Raw genomic sequence first — 24,142 nt, forward strand, 5'->3', positions numbered from 1 at the left:
CTACTCACTTCTGCCCTTGGCTAAAACATCACTTCTAGATGGGTTATTTTCCTAATTTGTCCCAGACGGCATTCAATGTGTTTGGATGGTTAATTTCTTGGCAAATATGTGAAGGATACTTTGGGGGACTGCTTATTTCTATCACAAATTCCAACCTCTATAGTATCAGCACCACACCAAACAAATTACTGCATCCCAGGATATGGACTTACGCTTGACCACTTGATGCCAGTTGACACACTTGTTAAAGTACTCAGTAGGTATCCAATGACCTATTGTATGTCCTGAAAGGCATTCCTGCTGACAATCAGTCTGCATTTCATCCCATTGCCAAAAGGGATGAGCAAAGTATGGTTTATTTACTGTAGAGATGTTCTTTCACTTTCACAAGTTCCTAGAACAAATAGCATATCTGTACTTCTTAACATTAAATATTTGGACTTGACTAGTTCCTTTCATTCCACTTGAATTCCCATTCAGGCCTGGAAATGCCAAACCCCAGCTTGGTCTCATGGAGAGTTATGAGTGGGATCAGAAGTGACACTGCTTGAAATCTCACAGAGAGATAAACAGTTTTCTGAGATTCATAGTTCAATAATTTCATGCTAAAGAAACTTGGAAAAGCATCCCTGAGTATAAGCTCCAAGCCAGCTGAGAAAAATATCACAACTCCCCACCAAAACCTAATGAGACATCCTCTTACTGAAAGTCCTGCTTGTAGAGCTGAAGAGAAGCCTTGGGCTGGTTGTGGAAATTTCCTTGCATTGTCTTTCCTCTGTCTCCCCTAAAATTCAAGCTTTCTTGTAAGCTTTTGAACACTCATAAGAATACTATGAAAAACAAAGATGGGAAAGAACTGTTGTTCTTGGATTACTTGGATGTATATACTAGTAATTCTGGGTCTGCTCCCTACAACGTTACATATAGTAAAGATTATGTTGATTTGTCCAGACTATTCTTACAGATCCCTGCTAATGCAATATCCTTCACTTTGAGATGCAGTTGCAGTCAAAGAGTTATACTCACCCTAAAACATCCAGAGGTCCTCAATCTTTTTCTAGCCATCATCTTCTTTCTATTGAAAAATGAGGTCTAGAAGGCATATAGTACTCTTCTTCAGCTATAGATTATATAAACTGCAAAAGTACTTGAAACCTGTTTCCAAGACTCTTGTGGGGTCTTCATCACACCTGTAGTGCCTTCATCATCGTAAAGCATTATCTGATTCTTGTGACATGGCAAGTGAGTGGGAGTACCAAAGCCTAGGTAGAGGCATTTATCTGCCTTTGGCCATATCACGACTTTCCTCTATATTTCTTTGTGCAATCTTTATCTAATCTGCGTGTTCTAGATCTAACTGCATATGGCTGCTTGCCTACTGCATTGGCCTCGTGGCAATACATTTCAATGTGTTATGCCTCCTGTGTAAAGAAAAAGTGAAAACCAAAATGTAGAACAGTCCTATTCTGAAGAGACAGTAGAGAAATCAGACAAATACACCTTGAGCTGCAGAACACTTAGCACCAATACATGTAATAGAAAAATGAACTCCAGTTCACTTGCAGACAAATCCTACTGCCTTGGCACAGTAAGTCCGACAGCTAGAGCAGTACTATGACAGAGCACAAATCAGATCTTAATCATTTCATCCCCTTTTTTCAGAGGAGCACGGCTGGTAGGATCAGAGCACACCAACCGGGACACGTCATTTGATCACTTCTATTTCCTAAAGCTTGAAGTTTAAAGGGAACCTTAGACCATTGGCTATGTCTAAGTTAGTAAATTCTTTAACACTGAGGCCAACTGAGAAAGAGCAACCCACGTCTACACTATTAATTATCTTACCCTTGAAACGGGAGGCCCACGTCCAAACTGCTTATTGGAAATGGTTCCCAGCCTGTGCTGCCTCCAGACCTGTTGGATGAGCACTATTTGTCGTGAGCCAGAGGCATGTTATTTTAACACAGTACAGAAGATCACATACCAGTACTCAAATAATAGCATGGGAATAGCCTCCAAGAATAGCTTCCCAATTACCACGTGCCGTTACATTTTATACAGTTACCACAGAACTGGACATATCAACCAGAAATAAAACAGAATTATAATTGTTTTTTAAATCTAAGTGGCTCTCCTTTTATTTTACTGATTGAGGTCTTTAAGGTAGTCACAGCATGGCATTTTATTCAGCCTTAAATATCATGGATTCTGTATCCAGTTTTCAATATCTTTTGGGGATGCAGAACCCTGAACTGTAAGTACCAGTCTATCATCAGCCCAACCAATATTCAGTACCTAGAGCAAAAATCAACTTCTGTTTATTATATGCCTTGTTATAAATTATACATTCCCCTTTCTACCGCATTGCATTGGAACATATATTTAATTGCTCATGCTCTCTGACCGCGGTGTAGGATTCACAGCTAGGAGGGAACAGAAGAACAGTTTTAATGATGAAGAAACATCAGAAGTGATACCTAATCATTTGTGCTCTGTCTTCAGAAAGAAACAACAATACAACCTATTAGTTATATCACCAATCTTCCATTATTTTGCCCAGGATGGATAACGGATGTATCAGCTTGTTTTTACCACTGTAATCCTGAGCACTATCAAAACATTAACACTCTTCCTGACTTCCAGAACTCCATCAGTATTCCAGTATATAAGCACATCCCATTTTGGGGGTCTTTTTTCTGCTGAACAAAGAACACAAATTCATTGCTTTTGTGTGTACCAAACAACAGATGTTTTTCTCATCTCTGTCCAGTAACAGAGCTATGCCACTGTGTTGCTCTTCATAAAAAAATACATTTTTAACTTTCTTATTGTCCTTTCACATGGCTTTATCCTGGATGCTTTAGTGGCTGTTACCAACTTTCTACACTTCATAACTTCTGAACTACATCAATTGCTGTTAGTGTCCCTTTTCCTATTCATTATAAATTGCTTTTTTATTTCTAATCTCTGCTTTCACTTCAACGCTGAGCCAGAAAAGGCTTTTAGGCTTTTTTCTTGGTTGTAGAGTCATGGATTTTGGACTATCTAATGTACCTTTACGTTATAAGAACCATCAATTTTCAGCCATACTTCTCATGCTCTTATGTCTTTGTGGAGATGATATCACATTCTTCCCCTTTTTGCTGTATATAAAGTTTGCTCCAGGTTTTAGTATTTTTCCTTACAGGATCCTTTCTTATGGATAAATAGCTTCAGGCTTAGAGTTGTTGCTCTGGAGATACTTTTTATGTCCTCAGAATAATCTGACTAGTACCACTAGTTACTGTTACCTATCTCCAGTGCTAGCAGGGCCACCAGCTGAGTGTCTGCATCACCCGTCTACCATCTGAACTATCTGATTTCCTGCCAAGCTGTCACAAAACCCTGCTGATTACCTAAGATCAGACTAAAGTAGGACTGTCTGTAAGCACAATTGTATGTGGCAATATCCTGTCAACGTCCCACCTTTAAAATAAAACTAAGTCATGCTAATGCCAAGCTTGAATCACTGATAAAGAGTAGACTCTTTCTGCACCTTTAGTATTTATGAGATATCCAGAAACAGTATCTCTAAATTCAAGCTTGAGAAAAGTCCAAAGGAAAACTGGGTTCTCTGGAGCTCAGGATGGGTTGCGTTTCCCAACAGCTCCTTTCTCTACAAGAAGACAGATTCTGGTTTTGAGCACCTTTCAGCAGCAGTGTTGATGGGGAGCACCCTGAAATCCAGATCTGAATTTCGAATCCCAAGACCTTCAATTTCTCAAGTCACTCAGAGGAAAACGGACAATTATCGATTTTATGAGGCCCTTGGGAAAAGTTCAGAAAGTGTGAGGTTATATTTGAAAATTGTTTGCAAACAGAAAAGGTGCCTTAAATTGCCTCTTCAGTTCACAGAAATAATAGGTTTCAGCAGAGTTAAGATGCTAGGAGTTTTAGAAGTGTCACTGGAAAAAAAATAATGGAAAGTGCTCAAAATGTTGCTACATCCTTGTAGCTCAGAGTGCAGTATATGCCTATTGTCACTTCTATGCACTAATTACAGTGAATGGAAAAGGGCAACAATAAATAAAAACCAGATGGGGAAATGTCATCCAGTTAATCCAACTCTATATCCTTCTAATTCACAGGAAACATTTTATTTCTGGGTCAGAATGGCTAGTGCTACAGCACATTTTATATGCTGGGAGTTTTTACAGCAGAGGCAGTTCTTATATTACATCTTTTCCTGACATTTTCTGACACCAATTTTTTTTTTCCCTATAGAAGAATATGTATAGCATACACACACACAAGCCTAGAAAAGCAGGCTAACATTACTGACTTTTCAACTTAGAAAGTACCAAGTTTACAGGTGCCTGTTCATGTCTCATGTTGCTTTTACTACATCCATCATAAGCACCCTAATAACGGAGGGGAACAACAAATTTAGTACAGAATCACATCACTGAAGTCTGCTCAAGACTCGCAAGGGGACCGATTCAAAAGTGCTCAGCAGCCAAGTATCCTGTACCCCCCACCTTCTGACTGTTGGACTTAGCAACCTAAATAACTTCATCTTATTATCTTGTGTCGGATGACATCAGCTCACAGCTTTGTAAATAAAAGACATTTAAAAATACCAAGCATCCCATACTTTGTGTATGACACACCCAAACCCATCATCATTGCTCAAACTCCAAATCTCACAGCTGACTAGGACTAAAAGCTGTTGTGACACTGGGTGGGATGATACATGCAGGAGGACAACCACCCCTTCATCACGTAACATAGAGCATCAGTCTCCTCAGGCTCCTTCCACCTGCTCCTCCCACCAATAAATCTGCCTTGTTTTACCCCCTTTTTAACAAGACTATCTACCAAAAAGGCACAGGAGAGATAAAGAGTCCGACCCAGGATTCATCCCACACAATGCTACTGTTGGTCTCTCTGACAGATCAACAGACCCCTGCGACTATGTGCCAAGTCTCAGATATGATGGGAAAGGGGAGTCAAGTTCCAGCCTTTCCCCTGCAGCTCACACAGACCCCTGTACACCTTGCCCTGCTCTAGGGCTGATGGTAATGGCTTTTTGGACCATTAGCATTTACGCATTGCTGTGACAGGCTGTTAAGGGCTTCCTGAGAGAGCAAGCCAGAAAAGGTAAGAGGGGATGTTCAGAAGTCAGGAACTCAGTGTAAATTGAACAGAATTTCACAGATTAAGTAAAAGGCTCTAGTTTAGCTTGGCAACTTTATCCCAGATGAATCTCAAACATCTGTTGCAAAAAATGGACGCACTTAAGTTGGGGATTTCTTTTTTTTTCCAAAAAAGTTGTCTGTATCACACATGCATACATTTTAACACAGTAAAAGGTATGTTGAAATGCAGACATTGAGTTCCATGCAGTTCAGAAGATGCACCTAGTTGCCTATAAATAATTAAATCAATATTAGCATTTTCAATTTAGCAAAATTAGTAGGAGTGGTAAGTATCTTTTGGGTGCCAGAAACTCTGGTTTACATGTATATACAAGAAAAACACTACAAAAATGCACCTAAATCAACATCATTCTTATCATAATATTGACAAGTCATTTTAGAGCATTGTTCCAGAATCTGAGAATTCACAGTCCATTTACAAACATTAAGGGGTGGAGGGTAATAACACACCTGCTGGAGGTAAGTATTGGGAGAGGATATGCACCTTGACCAGGACAGACAACAGCTCTATGGAAGCAGCAAAAGCAGATAACTTTTCAATCAAATTCTCGTACTTTAACCAGCATGACCTACCTTCCTTTCAAAACAGTACTAATGGGATGTTCTGGGGAGCAACGGCATGCGCTCTGCTAGACTATATGCAGTGAATACTACATTTTCTTTGCCTACCTCTGGAAAAAATGGAAAACAAAACATACTGTGGGAGTTGTGTAGGGTGTTTTTAATTTCATAGATTCCTCAGAAATAATTAAGATTTATGTGATAAGGATTGAGGTGCCGAGTTCAATATACTCCAAGCCAGAAAGCCTGTTAAGAAGAACTACCAACAATAGAACCATATTTGAAATTATTTTGAGCACAGTAGCTTCCCTATTTCTTTTCTCCAAAACATCTCAATTCTGTCCTCAAGCCTCATAAATTCTGGCCTTGGATGAAGCACAGCAGAACTGCAGATCTACTAGCTTATGAATCAATAAAAGAATCAACCCCCAAGACCCCTCCAAAATGACTTGCTCAGTCTCCAAAATCCCTTTTCGATGGCAAGAGTAGATTATATTTAGCTCATGTTCCATTAAAAATTGCCTGTCTTTAAACAAGGTGCTGGTTTTTATTCTTTCTGTCTTCAGTTATATAAGACTTCACTGCTGTCTTCACTATGATAACACTCCAACAGTCTAAAAAATACATTTCAGGTGTTCAACATGAAGGAGGTTGTGTGAGTTTAACCTTCCTTGGGATCCTTGTGAGCTTTTTGTATTTAATACTTGTTTTATCTGAAGCCTGTGGAGGTTCTAAAATATTAGAAGACACACTTTCTGAGAACTACCTTTCTAGTAGCCTGAAGATATAGCCTTGATGTTGGGCAACAAAGTTATTCTCTGTAATCCCCTTGATGTTGTAAATGAAAAAGAGGATGGAGCTAACATCATCTGAACTTTGGGCAAACCATTTGCTCAAAAGCACCATCAAAGAACCAAGCCCTGCCAAAAAAGAAAAAAAAAAACTTAAAATAAAATCCCAAAGCATACACAAAATGAAATTGGTGCAAATTAACTTCATTGTATTTGGAGACCCATACAAAACAAAACCCACCACAGTCTATAAAGGAAAGTCAGGGAAGACAAGGATTGAAGTTGTAGCTTCACAGTAGCCATCCTTTAACAGCTTTCCTTTTTCAACACTTTAACCTAAAAAAAAAAGAACTTCCCATTGTTATGCCCCTATTCAACCTTCATTCGAAGTCATTCACTATGCATTAATTACCACTTTCTTCAATGCACCGGGAAGCTCCCAAACATGCTCCTGTTTTCAAAGAGGCACACTTCCATGGCTCAGCTTTTTATATGCAGAGCCTGCTGAATTTTTCTCCTCTGCATACTTTGAGATTCCCCTAAATTTTGCATACTGTAACTGTTCAGAAAGGGAGGGGTGAAAAGACAAAAGGCTGATTTCATGCTTCCAGAACAGTTGTTTGCATCTCTTTCATTTTTCTTTCCAGCTGTGAGAGGCAGCAGAAGGTTCTTTAGCAGGTGTCCTGCCTGCCCTATGGTAATTTTTAACTTTCCTTCACTTTCTTTTATGTCTGTTGCATTCGTAGAGACATTTTCTCTCCTCTCAGTGCTTTATTGCTGTCTTTCCTTTCTTTTTTTTTCCTTTAAACAAAATATCTGAATTTCCCCTATTATGTCATTCTGTTCAGCTATGAACTCAGATTATAAAAGTGAGCAAGGGAGAAATGTTCACAAGTCCCAATATATAAATTAAATCTCAGCTATTTCCTATTCATTCCGCAGACTTTCATCACTGCTAAACTGCACAAGTGCCACACAGACACAACTGACAACATGACAGATAAAACCATCTCTGATATCAAAACCCAGCATCCATACCCTAATCTTAAATCATATAACCTCTCTCCTGTTAGCCAGTGTCCCAGTCTCTACATGTCAGTAGTTGTAAGGACTCCCATGGGCTGAATGCGTGAATGAAATTAAGCATTCACGTAAGTCTTTGCAAGGTTACACAGAAAGAAGCAGTTAAGATTTAAATGATCAAAAGTATATTTTTCTTTAAAGAAAAAGAAGTATTTTCCAGGGCAAAACTGATTTTGATTCCCTGTACCGATTTTGGTTTTATTTGCAAAGCCTCTACTCAAAAGAAAACATTGTGAAAAAAAAGTAAGATAAAGGAAATGGGAGAAAATGAAGTGAAGCACAGAGAACTATGAACCTTTTGAAGAAATTTAAACACCTCCATCCGAGGGAGTTGTTTTTAGGTTTTAAAGAAGAAACTCCCTACAAAGCATAGGCCTACATCTTTTCAGTGTAACATGCTCCATTCTTAGATTGCAAACATACAGACAGGTAATGTTAATCAACACTCAAAATGCATTCTGATAAAAAACCTACAGAATTTTTGTAGACTTATTCTGCACATTTTATTCTAACACATATAAACTAAACAACAACAGATGATTTGAAGCTAAGAAGGACTGTTATTGATTTTATCAAGGTTAAAAGGTCACTACCATCTCCATAGCATTATGGTCATGGTAGTTTGAATAATCACATCACAGTGTAAATGCTCGTGTCCTCATTCCTTACAAAAGGCCCCATTCACTGAAAATCATGCAGGTGATTTTTAATAGATACTGATGCACTTTAATCATTTTCAGCATTGTGCAAACCTTGTATTACTACTCTTACTGCTACAGCTAGTAAGTATTGTAAGAACGATATAACTTCTATTTAAATGATTGCAAGGTGAGTAATACCAAAGATTTTCTTATTTGACTACCTTTCCCTTACTCAATATAAAAATAAGCATCCAATACAATATAGTTTCTCCGCAGCAGAAATAGTTTATTTTAAAGGGTAAGATTCATGATAACCACCCCCCCCATTTAAAGGTTAAAATTTTAAAAAATAACAAAATTTTTAAAAAATTAAAAAAGGAGGAGGAAGTAAAATGGTCAACCTTTTTAACAGTGTAACTTTGGGATTATTAATTCAAAAATCACATCAATTTTCCAGTTTATTTTTGTGACATTTTGCAATGGCAACCTGCTGCTTAAAAAAATATTTCCTACCTTTTTCCTGCAGTGAAAGTTGCGTCCAAGAAACAACAAATCACGAAGCAGGTGGCAAGAGAAGTGTCTTAAGAGAAAAGTCGTCTTTCTGCTGAAGGAGAGGGGAAAAAAAAAAAAGAGAAAAAAAAAAAAGAAAGTTCTAGTTCAGCCAACACAGTTCAAGTGCAAGGAAGCATCCATATAAGAAAATATTTCTATTATGGAAATACTTACAACTATTTTAAATTACTGCTTTTTAATGCTGTCCTGACAGAAATATGGGAAAAAAATTATTTGTTCTTTGTTTCACTGATTATTTTTTATAATAGTTTAATAGATACATTTCTAAAATAGATTTTGGTTTCATTTTCATAAATAATTTAAGTGCATTTTGAAATGTAAACCCTAGTCCTTCTACAGAAAAATACTGGAGAATGCCTTCTCCTCATCTGCTTTTTCAAGTATGCCCGAAAGTTTTCATGTGAATTTGCTTCCCATGCTACAGATGTGTACCCACATCAAGCTACTGGTTTTAGATTTGGAATTAGTGAAGCCGAGAGTACACACTGCCAATGGTCCTCATGTCCCTCCTGCAGGATCAGGCCACTGGATGAACCCACGTCCCTTCTGCACATGATTCCAGGGATATCACTTCTCCTGAGTGCAGCCATCTGCAAGCAACTGTGAAAGCTGCAGGGCTAATCCTTGAAGACAGTTAAATGTACAGGTCATGGCTTGCAAAATCACTATCTAATTCTGTATCTGTTTCTATCAGACTATGCAAATTATATTTTTTGGTGAGCTCAACAGATTCAAAATAACAATGAGGACAACCTCTTTGTTTCATGATTACACAGTACTCAGCACAATAGCATTCTGGTTCACAACTAGGATTTATAGGTGCTACAGTAACATAAACAATTTGTATTATTTCATAATTCTAGGATGTCTTCCATGTCTGAGGAAATCCCTCGACTGCTGATTGACACACGGTGGGACACTGTATCAGGGAAGGATCCTCTATATGATCCCATTTCTCATATCTGGTCGTTTGGCATTAAGAAGTGACAAATAAGATGTACCGATTTGGATGGATCGTGGTTTGATACAGCGTGGCCATTCCAATGCACCCATGAGCTGATTTTGCTGTTCACAGATTGTCTCTTACAATATTTTAGAGCCTGAAGAACACCACTGCCATTGGGTGAACAAGAACTGCTCAGCATGGGAGAGAAGAAACCCACGCAGTTAAAAATGTCCCATGGTATATCTCATTTATTATTATATTTTCGCATAATAGCTCAATCCCAAATAAAAATTTGTTTACAAGAAACCCTGGTGTAAGCTGCTGAGTTTCAGTAAGCCATTAAATTTTACCACAGTTTCTGAATGGTTGACATTCTCCTACAGCCACAACTAGTGAAAACAACAATTTCAACCTTCATTTTAAGAGGGTCTAGCTATCCAGTTTTCCAGGAAAAGCTTGAAAAGCCAGAGGATCCCACAGACTATAATCAGAGTAGAAAGAAAAAGGCCCTAAACTTAAAGTATATACTATTTTAAGCCATCATAGAGATACAGAGTCCCACTGAAAGATATTTTAGCACTTGGACTTGGCAGTCCTGAAGGCAGATATGACTTGCAGCCAGGAGGCATGACCAGGGTGATTTCTGGTTGCGGGGTAGGCACACACAGCAGCCAACTACTGTCCTTAAGCCATGAGCTGAAAGAAATCTCCACTCATTTCCTGCAGTCCCAGAGCTCCAACAGACTTCTGCATGGGCAAAGCTGGGTGCACATACTGGAAGGATCAAGACTGAATGTTTAAAGGGATAACAAAGAACATGTAAACTCAAAAAAATCAATCATGCAAGTTACCTGGAAGCCCAAACTCCCTCTTTTCCACCCTCATTTTAACTTCAGTGTTTTCCTGACAGTTTGTAGTAGGTCCTGAAGCGCTTTCTAAGTCAAGCAAACATATGTAACCAGAAACAATTTATACTACTTAATTTCTTAAACCAAACAAAACAAGAATGCATTCCTATTATAAATACAAAGGATGCATTCAAAAAATAAGTGTGGGGGGAACACTTCTTATGAGAAACAAGGCAATACGTACAGACAAAAAAATCTTCTGGCAGCCTTTCACTATTATTTTCCACTAATGTATACTTTTGCAAATTATAGAGCACCGCAGAATACACTCCAGGCTGCATGGAGCAAGCGCCTTTCATGAAGAGGTACCAAAGGGCCTATTAAAACTGAACATTTAACTAATTTGAAAAATAGATCTATATTTGGTTTATGTTTTGGTACGGAAGGTAAAACAGCTTCTGCTGTTTTCATTAGACTATTGACTTTAAAGAGGGGGTAATTAGGGAATGTTGTGAATCTGCTTGTGCATTTGGCTACAAATAAATTAAAAATAATAAAAACAGTAAATGGAAAAATCTGCTACCTTATGTAGAGCCAGAACAACAGCCCTGTACTACAGCTGTTCTGGAGGACTATGTCTATCAATCCTCACCAAACAGCAATGCTGTTGGTGGTAGCGAATAGCCAAAATATCCAATAACCCAACTAGGATAGCAGCAGTTTCTGAGTAATGACAGCAGGATTATTTGGGTTAGAGTTCTTCAGTGTACACAGAGAAGAAAAATTGATATACAAAACTGCAGTCTAATCATCACCATTTAAAGAGCCATTTTTCCCCTCCAGGTACACTGTGACCATTCCCTTTCTCTGCATAGACACTCCAATCCTTTTAAACCAGCTGTTTCTGGAGGACACAAGGTCTGATTTTTTGCTGAAGTGAACTTCCAGGCTCTTGTCTGTGTTTTAAGGACAGAGGCCATCTTTACAAAATTGAGAAAAGGTCCCTTTCTAAATCATCAAGCAGAATTTTTGCACAGGAGGATCAAGAAAAGCTTGAAGCTTCCTCTTCAGATAACAAAATTTGCAACTTCCACCTGAACCTCAGTAGTCAGTGGTCACCTCTGTGAACACTATGCACAAAAAGGAGCTGGTTTCTGACCCCTGGGCCTCCCATGCAGCACTTAAACTAACAGCATTACACTTGGCAATTCTTAGGGGTAGCGTTTGTTTGCTACTTCCCTTCTGAATTGCTGCTGTTTGCTTTGCTGAAACCTTTTTTTAATGCTGTTGTAGTGCATGCAGATGGTGATATAGGCGTTTACACACACACACACACAAAGTTACAAGATTCAAAATATATCCGTTACTTGCTAATGATCATGCCAAGTATTAAAAGCATTGACGCACATCATTTTTATGCATATATTTATAGGTATAAAATAAAAAGCCAGACACTAAGAAAGTAGGCATAGATCACAAAGACAGAAACACAAGTAAATTGGTTCACTGCAGTGTTGTAGCTAGTTCACAAGACCAGAAGCTAGGAGACTTGAGGGTAGAGCTCTGCTGCTGAACTTTTATTCATGTTTCATTTAAACCCACCAGCACTGACCTGAACTAAAAGTACCAAAGCTGCAGGGAAGGTAATCTTCAAGGCTAGGAATTGTAAATCCTTACATTGTTCCATTAAATCAGCCTCTTCAGCTTAAACTGGAAAGTCTTTGGGGCAGGCACTCTCTAGCTACTTTTTTAGTATCCAGCACAAAGTGGTCTGATATTTCTCAGGTACTTCTTGGTGCTATTGTAACATAATTAAATACACTGTTTTCAGTGTTTATATTGAAAAAAAGCTTGGCAGGACTACCTTGACTGTGAGTGTATTATCACTTCTTTCCAGCTTAAATACTTCTGTGGCAGTGTCTATATTAGCATTGAAGGTCAAGAGTGTGCTTTTGAACCAAAACTCCTGATGTCCTCATTTACTGTGCTTTAGTTCCCCACACATTGATCTTAGAGCATACAAATTGGATTTCTTTCACATGAAACTGAACTGGAAGAGGTGGTCCGTGATTACACCTAATTCCACTTCTAATTTCTTATGCTAATTTATCACACTGCTCATGGGCCTTTAGGTCCATGGGGCCAGGCTAGAGGCAGTTTTGAACTGAGACTACCCAAAATACACAGTGTGGATGTCAGGTCCCCAGCACCAACCACCCTCATATTGCTACAGTAGATATAACCTACAGCATCTAGATTTCACAGTCCCAAAAGTGCTTCCCAGGCACTAGTGAATCCCCTTAGAAATAATGAGCTACTATTGTCCCTTAACATATAGAGAGGAAAGAAGGCAAACATGCTGAAGGCTTGCTCGTTGTTATGAAGGAAACCATGAACTTTTAACTTCTTTTTAATCTTCTTTCCAAATTCTCTCTTTACAATCATACCTACAAAACATAAGCTTTTTTAAAGCAATTAACTGAAATAGGAACATTGCAAGTAAACCACTACATTTAAACTGGGGTGGGGGGGAGTCTGAATGCCACGTCTGTATCTTTAATCCATCTTTTCATCTTGTACTACCTATCTTCAGTACTACTGTGGCCCCATCACCACAGGGTCTCAACTTCCTGCTGCATTTAGTATACATCTCTTTTCATGTGAAACAGGATAGTACATTATTCCCCCCCCCTTTTTTTTTTTTAACAGAAAGGAAACAGACACAAAGACGAATTCACCCGACCAAAGTTCATACGACATTTGGTGACAAAGCAGGAATTCAGTCCAAATATCTGCAATTAACAGCCATTCTATTCTATGTAATTTGTAGTTTTCAGGCTTAATTTCTGCCACAGCCCTTGGATATTTAACTCTCAAGCTGTTTACACACCAAATGCATTGATTTTTAAATACCTATTTTCTTCCTATACTGAAGTTACTGCATTTTATTTCATGCTTTCTTATTTGAAATATCTGCGCAACACACAAAATGTTTTGTAAGTCTCAGTGCACTTCTGGATAGCAAAAAAACCCTCAGCACATACATAGATGTAAATTTGTTATTGTGGTCAATTACACAAGTATTAAGAGAATTGAGAGTAAACACTCATCTAGTGTTAATTGCAACTGATTAAGGAGTAGTAAGCACCAACAAACCCCACGAGTCTAACTGTGTTAATTGTGTGCTTATTTTCACCTGTAATCCATTACTACTTTTCCCGTCATTAAAGAGGAAAACTCCCTGAATAAATGAGAACAATTTCCATGCCCTGAATTAGAAAAGACAATAAAGTGAACACTATATGCCACAAGCATAGCCAAATACTAAAAAGGCTTAAAAAGAGTGTTATGGGAAAATGCACCATGAAGTAGTGATCACAGAGAACGGCAACACAGGCTGATCCAAGTGACATGTAACCACTGTCCTCTGTCAAAAATCCGGACCACTTAACTTAGGGCTATTAATAGTTAATAGTGTTTCTGTTCTAGCTCAAAAAGGCAAGTAAAGCCTCTTCCTTTTGGAGCAAAAGGATCTAAAAATTGCCCTGAAAAAACTGTGCCAAAAAAAGACGTATGTACTATATGATCTGGTGATACTTTTGTTACAGTTGGGACTATCGATCCCAGTTACGTATGTGATCTGAAAGACAAAATGCTACCTAAGCCATCAGTAAAACTAACCTGTTGAGAGAAGGGCCAGACAGACTAGTTCTTCCTACAGCTGGTTTTATAACTGGATTTTGTTGTTATAGCTAGGACAACTGATAGCAATATAGAGTATGTATCATGCTACCTTAGTTTTAAAGTCCAGCTTTGAGAAGAACCAAATCTCTGAAGGCCAAAAGACACCATTTTGTGGGATAAAGTCTGTATAATACAGACTATAGAATTTTATCCAGTTAATCCTGTACTGAGGCCAACAAATATTATCTGGATCACACATCTTTCCCCAGAAGGAAAATCCAGACTTTCTCTTGGGAGCTTATACCAATGGTTAACTGTCCATGCTCCTAAAAACGCAAACCTTGTTTCTAACATACATATTTGTCCCACTACCACTTTTCTGTTGATTCTTGTAACAGCTTTCCTTGCTAAATAGTCCAAACATGAAGCATTCCCAGAACATTAACCACTACCTGGAGCACAAACAAGAGTCTGCTGCTCTTAGCTATCTTGAGACACTTTTTGTGTGATCTTCACATTGTCAAGTCTCAAACTGGTGCACTCCAGTTGGGGTTTGGCAGAGAGATTCTTTCAGTCTAGCTCTAATACCCAGTGTTCTCCCTCCAAAAAGGCGACTACACATCCAATTGCATCTTGATCTTCTTCCTAATAAACTAAATAGACAGTATCCTGAGGCCTGGCACATTTTGGTAGCTTTTTTTCCTGCTCTCTCCTCAGTTTTCAAGAACCCAGACACTAAAACCGGTGGTCATATTACAGTATTTCCCCAACACCACGTATTGTAACATATTTCTCTCAGCTAGTCTGGTGATTCATCTTCCATATTGTGGTTTCCAATATTACTTCCTGAGCCTGTCTCTGCAAAACAGTTTTATCACTTTATTCATAACTGATTAGGGGGGAAACTGCATGCCCCCTTTTAGTCCCCCCCCCTTTTTTTTTGAGCTTTATATCTGTTTTGTTTGTTTTGAAACCTCTGTATTGAAAAGATTAAGTTACTCTGCATTCCAACATTGGCAAAAGTTCTTTTCATTTGCGAATAAAGAGACACCTTCTGTATCCCCTGCCATCAACCTCAGCTTCTTAGAAGATTTTTGTCCAAATATGACTGAAATCCATGAATGTGCATTCAAAACAACATATTTAAATAACTTTTTTTTTCTCCACACCTTTTTGTTGACTCTCATTTAAAGTAAAAGAAACCTCTTGAGTATTTTCTAGTTGCCCTTGGAAGATTTTTTTTCTGTGCAGGTTATTTGACATGAAGGTTTCTTCACAATCCAATCTGCTTTGTATTGCTTTCAAGACATGATGACTGGGATTGTCTGTGCAGAAAACCAATTGGTTTACTGAAACAAAAGACTGTAATTTCCACATTTTCCAGTATGGCAGTTTAACTCCTCCTTTGTCTGTTAAGCTATATGAGTCCAATCAAATTAAATGAAACAAGTAGTCAGACCTGCTGTGATATAAAATATAGAACAAGTCATTTATGTCACCAGTGCTCAACCCCAGAGACACTTAGCAGAAAAGATACCATGCTGACCAGTACTTTAACCATAAAATCCCCTTTGTTAAGGCTTTGACTCAAAATTAGGTGATCACTTACCCATCAGTGCAACTCTTTCCCCAAGAATTTCATGTTCTGAGGATAACACACTCATTGCTGCTTTCCTGTTAGTATCTTAGTATCATAATTATTCACCTGCTATTTCCAGCCTCCTATCTAGAATTGAGGATGTGCTATATTTGTGTTAGTTGTTTCTACAAAACTTGAAACACTGGTACTATGCCCCACGTCTGAAAATCACAACAAAAAAATGGTGTCCTTCATCAAAGTGCCTAAAGAAAGGGAACAAGCAACCCAATGATGCTCTTGGAGACCCAAAGACTCGCCTCACTGGCACCTCAACAATTCTCCAAGGACTCAGCCCTGTGCTAACATGTCGGTACTTGTTCTGGAGGGCTATATTTTAATCCTTGACAAAATCCAACAACTGCAAACAACCATCAAATAGACAGGATGAACAAATCCTGGTATCATCAGGTCTGACAAGCATGGAACTCCACTCATACCATTGCTGGCCAAGGCCGTGCCCTCTTTGCAAAAGCCCACATAAAGCCACTGAAGTATGTGACAGGTACTTTTTGTTAATTTTAAAGATGGATGTAAAGGTCAGAATTGAAAAAATTTCCAGCTTTAAAAAAAAAAAAGAGAATACATTTGTCATGAAAATTGCTTCTGGTTTTTTACCCATTCAGTTCCCCCCAGCTCTCCCACAAATACACTCCTAGCACTTTTCAGCCAAGACAATCATTTTATCAGGTCTGTAATGTAACCCACCAGCACCACTTCTTGCATCCTTGTAGTAGCCAACAAAGAGCTTGAGAACCACCAGGAACTACAGCTACCTAAAATCCCTTCATCTTTACTAAGTCAGGGTACCCACTCCCAGGCTAGCCCAGCAGAGCCCTGCTGCCTGTCTTAGTTTGAGGAATGAGCCTGAGTAGGGCTGGTCCTTTTCCATCACAAACTGAACTTTGCCATTGAATGGAATGTTTTAAATAAACTATCTGGTTTTAAATATGCAAAGTAGCTTATTACATGATTTACATAAAGGCCTAATACACAAATTTCCTGGTGTTCCTGATTGCCTGTGAGACATTATGTCTCTCAAATTCTAGTTCTGCAGGAAAAGGGAGAAAGTACGAATGTACAGGTCCAAAACTGTATGTCCTCACGCTGAGCCTCGCTGCCCCACTTCAGTCTTCTCCCAAGTCAGCTTCCAGGGGAATTCCATAAGAGCCCGTAAGGTAAAGACCATCCCAGGGGTGTGGGGCCAAGGATGCCAGACGCAGATGGCTGCCCGCTTTGCTACTGCTTACTCTCTATCCAGGAGTTACTGAGGCTTTTGCAAAAAGGTCATCCCTCTTGGGAAATACCATCAAAGAATTATACCTACAAAAGGCTGGTGTAGCAGTATAAATGTTACAATGGGGTAAGAAGTACTCAAAACATGAATTGGATTCAGAGGCTTAAAGGCTATTTCCCCATGGCAATGAAATTGTTTATTTAAATCTCCTTAGAGCTCGAGGCTGAAAGCCACTGGCTATAAGCAAATATGCATGTGTATGTGCACACACATACAGACACATTTATTTTCACGAGCCGTGAGTATGAAAGAAGTACTCTCAGCTTTGCGTAATTCCAGCTGTTGAGAGACTGTAGTAAATCCATTTTATCGCAGGTCTTTTATGCAATATGACAATTAATGTTCCCTCATAGGAGGGTGCTTTGTTTTTCACAGATTTAGTTGTTCTGGGGTGATATTGTATATATGCACAGATATAAAAGAATGCAAATGGACTTAAAAGTCTAAATGTATGTAAGACTGAAGTGTTGCCATGAAATAGGGCCTAACTTTCAAATTCATTGCTTGGACCCGGGCTAGGATTTGTTCAGAAAATCATGAACAAAGCAGTTGTGTTTTCTAGTGAATTCTGGATGGGCCAGTGCTCTGCCAAGGTTGCTATGCTGAATCCCTCTTAATACAGCCTTCAGATCCACAAGCTCTTCTCTTGCCAGCTGGTGTGACCCTGGACTGCATGGAAAGGGTGCTGAACTGGGTCAGCATCAGCAGGGTTTAGTGGCCAAAGAAAATGTCAACTCTTAGTCCTCTCCTGGTAGGGATTTCTGTACCCACCATTTCAGTCACTTAACTCTTCTAGGTATGAGTCTCTGCTATGAATAATAATACCTACTTAAGTTGATTTGTTCATTAGCATTTCACATTTTTATTTAGCTGAGAGGCAAAGAGGAGGGAAAAGTGGGTGGAAGAGAGAGTAAAATTAACTCTTCCCCCTCCCCCAACTCTAATACTTATCTCCACCCCCAGCAATGCCTGAGAGAGGCACAAATATACCAGGGCTCACACAAACACGCACAATGCCTGGGAACCTTCAACATGTCCCTTTCTGAACAGTGACATCTCTGCACAAGCAGTCAAGCTCCACTTCCACTGTCGGAAAAAGCCGATATTCCCCTCACACAGTACTCACATGAAACAATTCAATTATTTGTGTGAGCCCCACAGAATCACCTCCATAACCCTCTCCAGGACCCTCAGGCCAACCCTTGACACAGGAGTGTGATCGTACAGCACCGGAATCAATTACACTTTTGGAGAGAGGGGTGGAAAAAATGACTTTGCAGGCCCACCGCAAATTGCTAAGGCTGTCCTCTGGCTCTCGTACAGCTTGAATCCAGGAAGTGCCTCTCAGCTCAATTTTCAATTATGTTCTCATCACAATTTACAACAGACAGTGTGTAATTTATGGCAATTACCTCTTCTGACGTCCCCCTTTAAAAATTTCAGATAAAGAGACAGACAAAACCTGAAAGTGAGCCAAGCTCACCTGGCCTGCCTGCTGTACTAAGTTGACATTATGGGGAGAAAAAGGTACGCCTGACAAGGCTGTGAAGGAGATACTTTACAGAGTCATGAATGCATGCTGACAACTAAATCAAGCAGAAGAGGAACATAATTGTTGTGGATGCATTCCTTTATTTGTTAATGCATATATACAATATCATAACAACTGAATATTGTGTAAAGGGGTAATAGGGAACACAGACTGTCATTCTGGGTAAAAGACCTGTGAAAAAATGACTTTATAGTAAAGTCATCCAAGCTCATTTGTTTTATACTTAGCTCTCTGCTGCAAATAAAATCTGGGGTTGCTTCCCCCCTGTAAGATAAGCATGTCATAATAAAAAAAAAAAAAAAAAAAAAACCACTAAAATAGTATAGGGATTTTTGGAAGGAAAACTGAGTATTTTAAAGAAATGCATGCAATCATTTCACTTTCTGTAACCTAAAATATTTGAATATTTTGCAGGTTTTATGCAGGTATCTTTACATTAACAAAGAGATATTGTGGTATTTTTCATTTTCCAAGATCTGAAAGTAAAACTGAAAAACCTTGTGAAGAAAAACTAATGTAATCTCTAGAATGAAATCTAGACCTGGTAACAAATATTTTGACAGACCTACATCTTCATGCTACAAGAATACTTCAAAAAAATTGGGTCAATTTCACAGCAACTTCATTATTATTACAGATTTTTCCTTTTTTTGATGGCATGAAAACTTTCTATTTTCATATTTTCAAAACAAAACATTTTTTATTTTTCTTAAATCTGTTTTGTTTACTTTAAAACATTACATGAAAAAGTTGAAATTGAAAAATGTTTTTCCCACAAAGTTCCTTTATCAAGTGTTTTAAACCAGGCAGTTCAGCCCAAGTGTGCCTCAAAAGTCAAACTGTGAAATTTCAAAATCCCCTGTGAAAGAGGAACACCAGGAAAGGCTCTGCTCCGCTAAAACCTGTGGGAGTTTTGCCACCAACTTCAGCTGAGTAAAGATTATACATATACAATCTTTATATATATATATATATATATATAAAAAGATTAAAGATCATTTAAAGCATTCAGGATGGCACCTATGTAAACTGAAAATTGTTTTACACTGCAATACACATCTGAATTTGTAGGCCAAACCCTGAGCTACAGGTGGTGCTGCAGAATTTCTCCCTAGTTTCCCGGTAGAAAAAACTAAATCCTTCTCAGATATTCATCAAGAACTACAGGGACTACTAAGACTATCTTTCCTAGTGAAAGCTGTCTCCTAGCATTTTCAGAGCTCACGCTACTGTGTAAACATCATTAAAGCATCTTCAGTAATCTACTGCTTAATTTTAACCACTAGTTATTTTAGAACACAATGTTTATTAAATGACAAAGCCTGAATCACATATCTGAAGTAAACTATGAAAGGAGGCAGGTGAGCAAGTGCTTAGAGAAAATGCATATTGTACTGCAAAGCTGATATTTAATAAGAGACAGTTCCTCCTGCAAACTAAATAAGTCTAAGCACAGGTCACAGAAGACATGGGAGGAAAAAAACAATGATGCACAAAGTTGTAGGCATTTGTTTAGCATACAACATCAGGTCAGCAGTCCAGCTGAGAACAAAATCTGTATCTCCTAGCTGATTTTGGTGGAGAGTATGGAGAAATAGTTACAGAATGTGTCATCTTAATTATGACAATGCAGGTACTTACTAGCAGAAAAGGAGGAGACTGATGGGATTTTCCAAACTGGGGAAACTCCAGCAAATAGATCGCAAGTGGAACTAACCAGCTTTAGCTCCAAGATAACACATTCATAGTGGTATCAGTTGAAAAGCATAATAAGGCATGCTCCCCTCTGTTAGTGGGCTCAAGAGAAAGTCTATGCAGTTTACAGAAAACCCACAAAATTCCAAGAATCCTTAATTCTTTCCATGAGGCTTCAATATCAGCCTCTCATGAGACGTCATGGATAAAAAGGTAAATTTGGCAACAATGAACAAGAGGCACAGGTTAGATTGCAAATAGGTGAACTTCATCACTTCAGAGTGATAACACCTCTCCACAGCTCCTCTCTAGCAAACAATACCACCAAACAGTTAATTAGCCTAAGTTTCCTGCTGGAATGGAGATTTGTTCCCATTTATGTCTCCTGGTAGCCAGCAACATGGCTGCCCCAGAACCCACGTTCAGGAAACACCACAAATAGAGCAAAGATGAGGAACACTGTGCATACAAAAGTTTTCAGTAGTTTTCCTCCTATGTAAGGATTTTGCATCAGTTAATAGTGAGTGATGGATATAGTCCCTTCAATATGCAAGACCTTGTAACTGAACTTCTTGCCTTGCTAAAGTCATTGTAAGCTCTCTGAGTTCTGCATGACCAAATGTAACTAAAGCTGTGGTCCTCAATCTATAGTCAATCCAAACACTTCAGAATCTCTTCTCCTCTCCTTCCATCTACGAGATTAGCAGTGAAAACCTGATTCTTAAAAGCTCATGACTCTTTGAGTTATCAATTTGTGATCTGAAGGAATAAGCTCACCTCTGCTAAAAGATGCAAGGAAGAGAACAGACCACAAGAACATTTTAATACACCTCCTTGGCAAATGGTCAAGTAAAACCAAAAATATTTTACAGAAACCTCACAGATCAGGGCAAATACAACTGCAATTTCACATGAATTGCATTCCCCTTGGAAAAGCAAGGAAAACCTGGCTACACTGCAACAGAAAGTAAAAGAATATGTGCCTGTAAATGCAAAGCACTTCCTTAAGCTTGAGGAATAAAAAAAACCCCAACTATATCTAGTTTTGGCTTACTGGCAACAGCAGCAGGGATTGTAACACAGAACCACGGCAGCCAAAAGCACAAGCAGGCCACTCTTGTGTGTCATCATGTGAATCAAATTACCGTTTCTAGAAAAGGACTATTTTATGAAACAGCTATTCTGTTTAGATTGAAAGAGCTTTAAGAGCCGTGCTAGCTGCGTGCTTCAATAATGATCCAGCACAACAGGATCCAGAGATCTGGACTAGAGCCTTGAGGCATGATGACAACATAAATAATCAATGACAACAATATATTTTGGACATAGACACATGGGACCCAGGCCATAGCTCACCGAAGTCAATGGAAAGATCCCCATTGTCTTGAGCAATTTATGGGAACCAGAGATAAGTATCAGCCCTTGTTTGAGCTCTATCTCACCACTTGTTATTTACTACACAACACATTTTCCATGTCTTCTCACCATTAAATATTAAGAGTGTATACTCCAGTATACTCTCTGTGCAGCACAGGCTGCCAAAATCAGCACCTACAAGATCTTTGTTTTAGTTTAAAAAAATCAATAAAGATAATATTCAATAAAAATATTATTTTAGCACTAAAATAAGACCATAGCACATATGAACAACAAAGGGTATAAGTTTAATTAACATGAAGCAGAAGTCTCTTTTCCAAGATGGCCAGCAAGAACTTTCTAATGATTAATGGAGGGGATTGGGGAAAAGAAGTATAAGGAATGCTCCGGTACCTTGCAGCATCTAGAGCAGCAGCTCCCAAAGAAACATCACAACTTCAAGTGGAGTCATCAGACCAACAGAAATGAGTTCTCTCCCTTTTTAATAATATGATTTGAGTTTGTATTGCTAGTTTGCAGGAAATTATCAGCCTCTAAGTGGGATGACAATAAAAAAAAATTTAGCAATTCCTGATGTAGACATATTTTAATCTAATACACCTTCAGGTATATGAGATTTCAGGTCAATAGAAACAAACATCCTTCGCAGAGACAATTCTAATCTAGATTCCTCAGCTCTGGTTCTGTTGCATGTAGGTGAAACCCTGACATCAACAGGGAAAAGCTCAACAAAGCCAGGATGTGGTACAACAAACCAGAATCTCCAGGTCTGAGATTCTAGCTGCGGTAAAGAATAGTTTAGATCTGTGTGCTGGTTTTGGCTGGGAAAGAGTTAATTTTCTTCATAGTAGCTAGTATGGGGCTATGTTTTGGATGTGTGCTGGAAACAGTGTTGATAACACAGGGATGTTTTAGGTACTGCTGAGCAGTGCTTACACACAGTCAAGGCCTTTTCTGCTTCTCATACCATCCCACCAGCAAGTAGGCTGGGGGTGCACAAGAAGTTGGGAGGGGACACAGCCGGGACAGCTGACCCCAACTGACCAAAGGGATATTCCATACCATAGGATGTCATGCTCAGCATATAAAGCTGGGGGAAGAAGGAGGAAGGGGGGGACGTTCAGAATGATGCCATTGGTCTTCCCGAGCAACCGTTACGTGTGATGGAGCCCTGCTTTCCTGGAGATGGCTGAACACCTGCCTGCTGATGGGAAGTAGTGAATGAATTCCTTGTTTTGCTTTGCTTGCGTGCGTGGCTTTTGCTTTACCTATTAAACTGTCTTTATCTCAACCACTGAGTTTTCTCACTTTTCCTCTTTCAGTTCTCTCCCCCATCCCACCAGAAGGGAGTGAGCGAGCGGCTGTGTGGTGCTTAGTTGCTGGCTGGGGTTAAACCACGAAAATCTGAAACGAGGTTTTACCATTCCTTCCATCTTTTCTTTCATTATTGGCTAGTTTGCATTTCACTTACAACAGAACAGTGAAAGGAAGCAGATGCAAAACAGGAACTTTGAAACCTATCATTCCACAAAATCACTGGAAATTTGGTAGATAGTTGTGGTTCAATTACTAGTAAGAGGGGGGGGAAGTGTTACAATTCAAAATTTTAATTGTCCTGAGGGGCAAAAAAAAGAGACAAGAAAAAATGAAGTTACCAGGCCTTTACCTCAGAAGCTCACAGACCTTGCTGTAGCTAACTCAATAATTACATTGTACTGCCAGCAACAATTCAATATTTTTTTTTCTCGCCTGAGGGTTCCAACACATTTGCACCATAGGGAAGCCTTTTCTCTTTACATCTCAAAACTCTACCACAAACTCTTCCTTTATTCATAACAGCGAGATCCCCAGCTGAGATAGGCACTTTCGTATTGCTCTAGATGACAGTTTTCTGTGTTCTTTCCAAGCTCAGGGAGTTTAATAAACATATCTGGCAATCTTTCGATAGCTGGAGGGCCTGGGATGACACTGTGTGCAAACAATATGCTCTCACTGCTAGGGAAACAAGTTTATTCAATTCAATTAATAGGTTACAGTCAAGATACTTGTTATCCTGCAATGAAAAATAGGAAAAGAACTCTGAGAATTAAGGTAGGTCACAGGATTAGCACCTGGCAGCACAGCAAGCCAGGCAAAATAAGACAAAAAACCCACTTGCTGGTAGAGCACTACCAACAAACAGTGGCACAGTCCAGTGGTCTCAGCACAGAACTGACTTTTAACTTACTTAAAACTGAGCTTAGCCCTCTGAACCTGCAGA

This window comes from Gymnogyps californianus, chromosome 10 (assembly GCF_018139145.2).
Source record: "Gymnogyps californianus isolate 813 chromosome 10, ASM1813914v2, whole genome shotgun sequence".
NCBI lineage: Eukaryota > Metazoa > Chordata > Aves > Accipitriformes > Cathartidae > Gymnogyps > Gymnogyps californianus.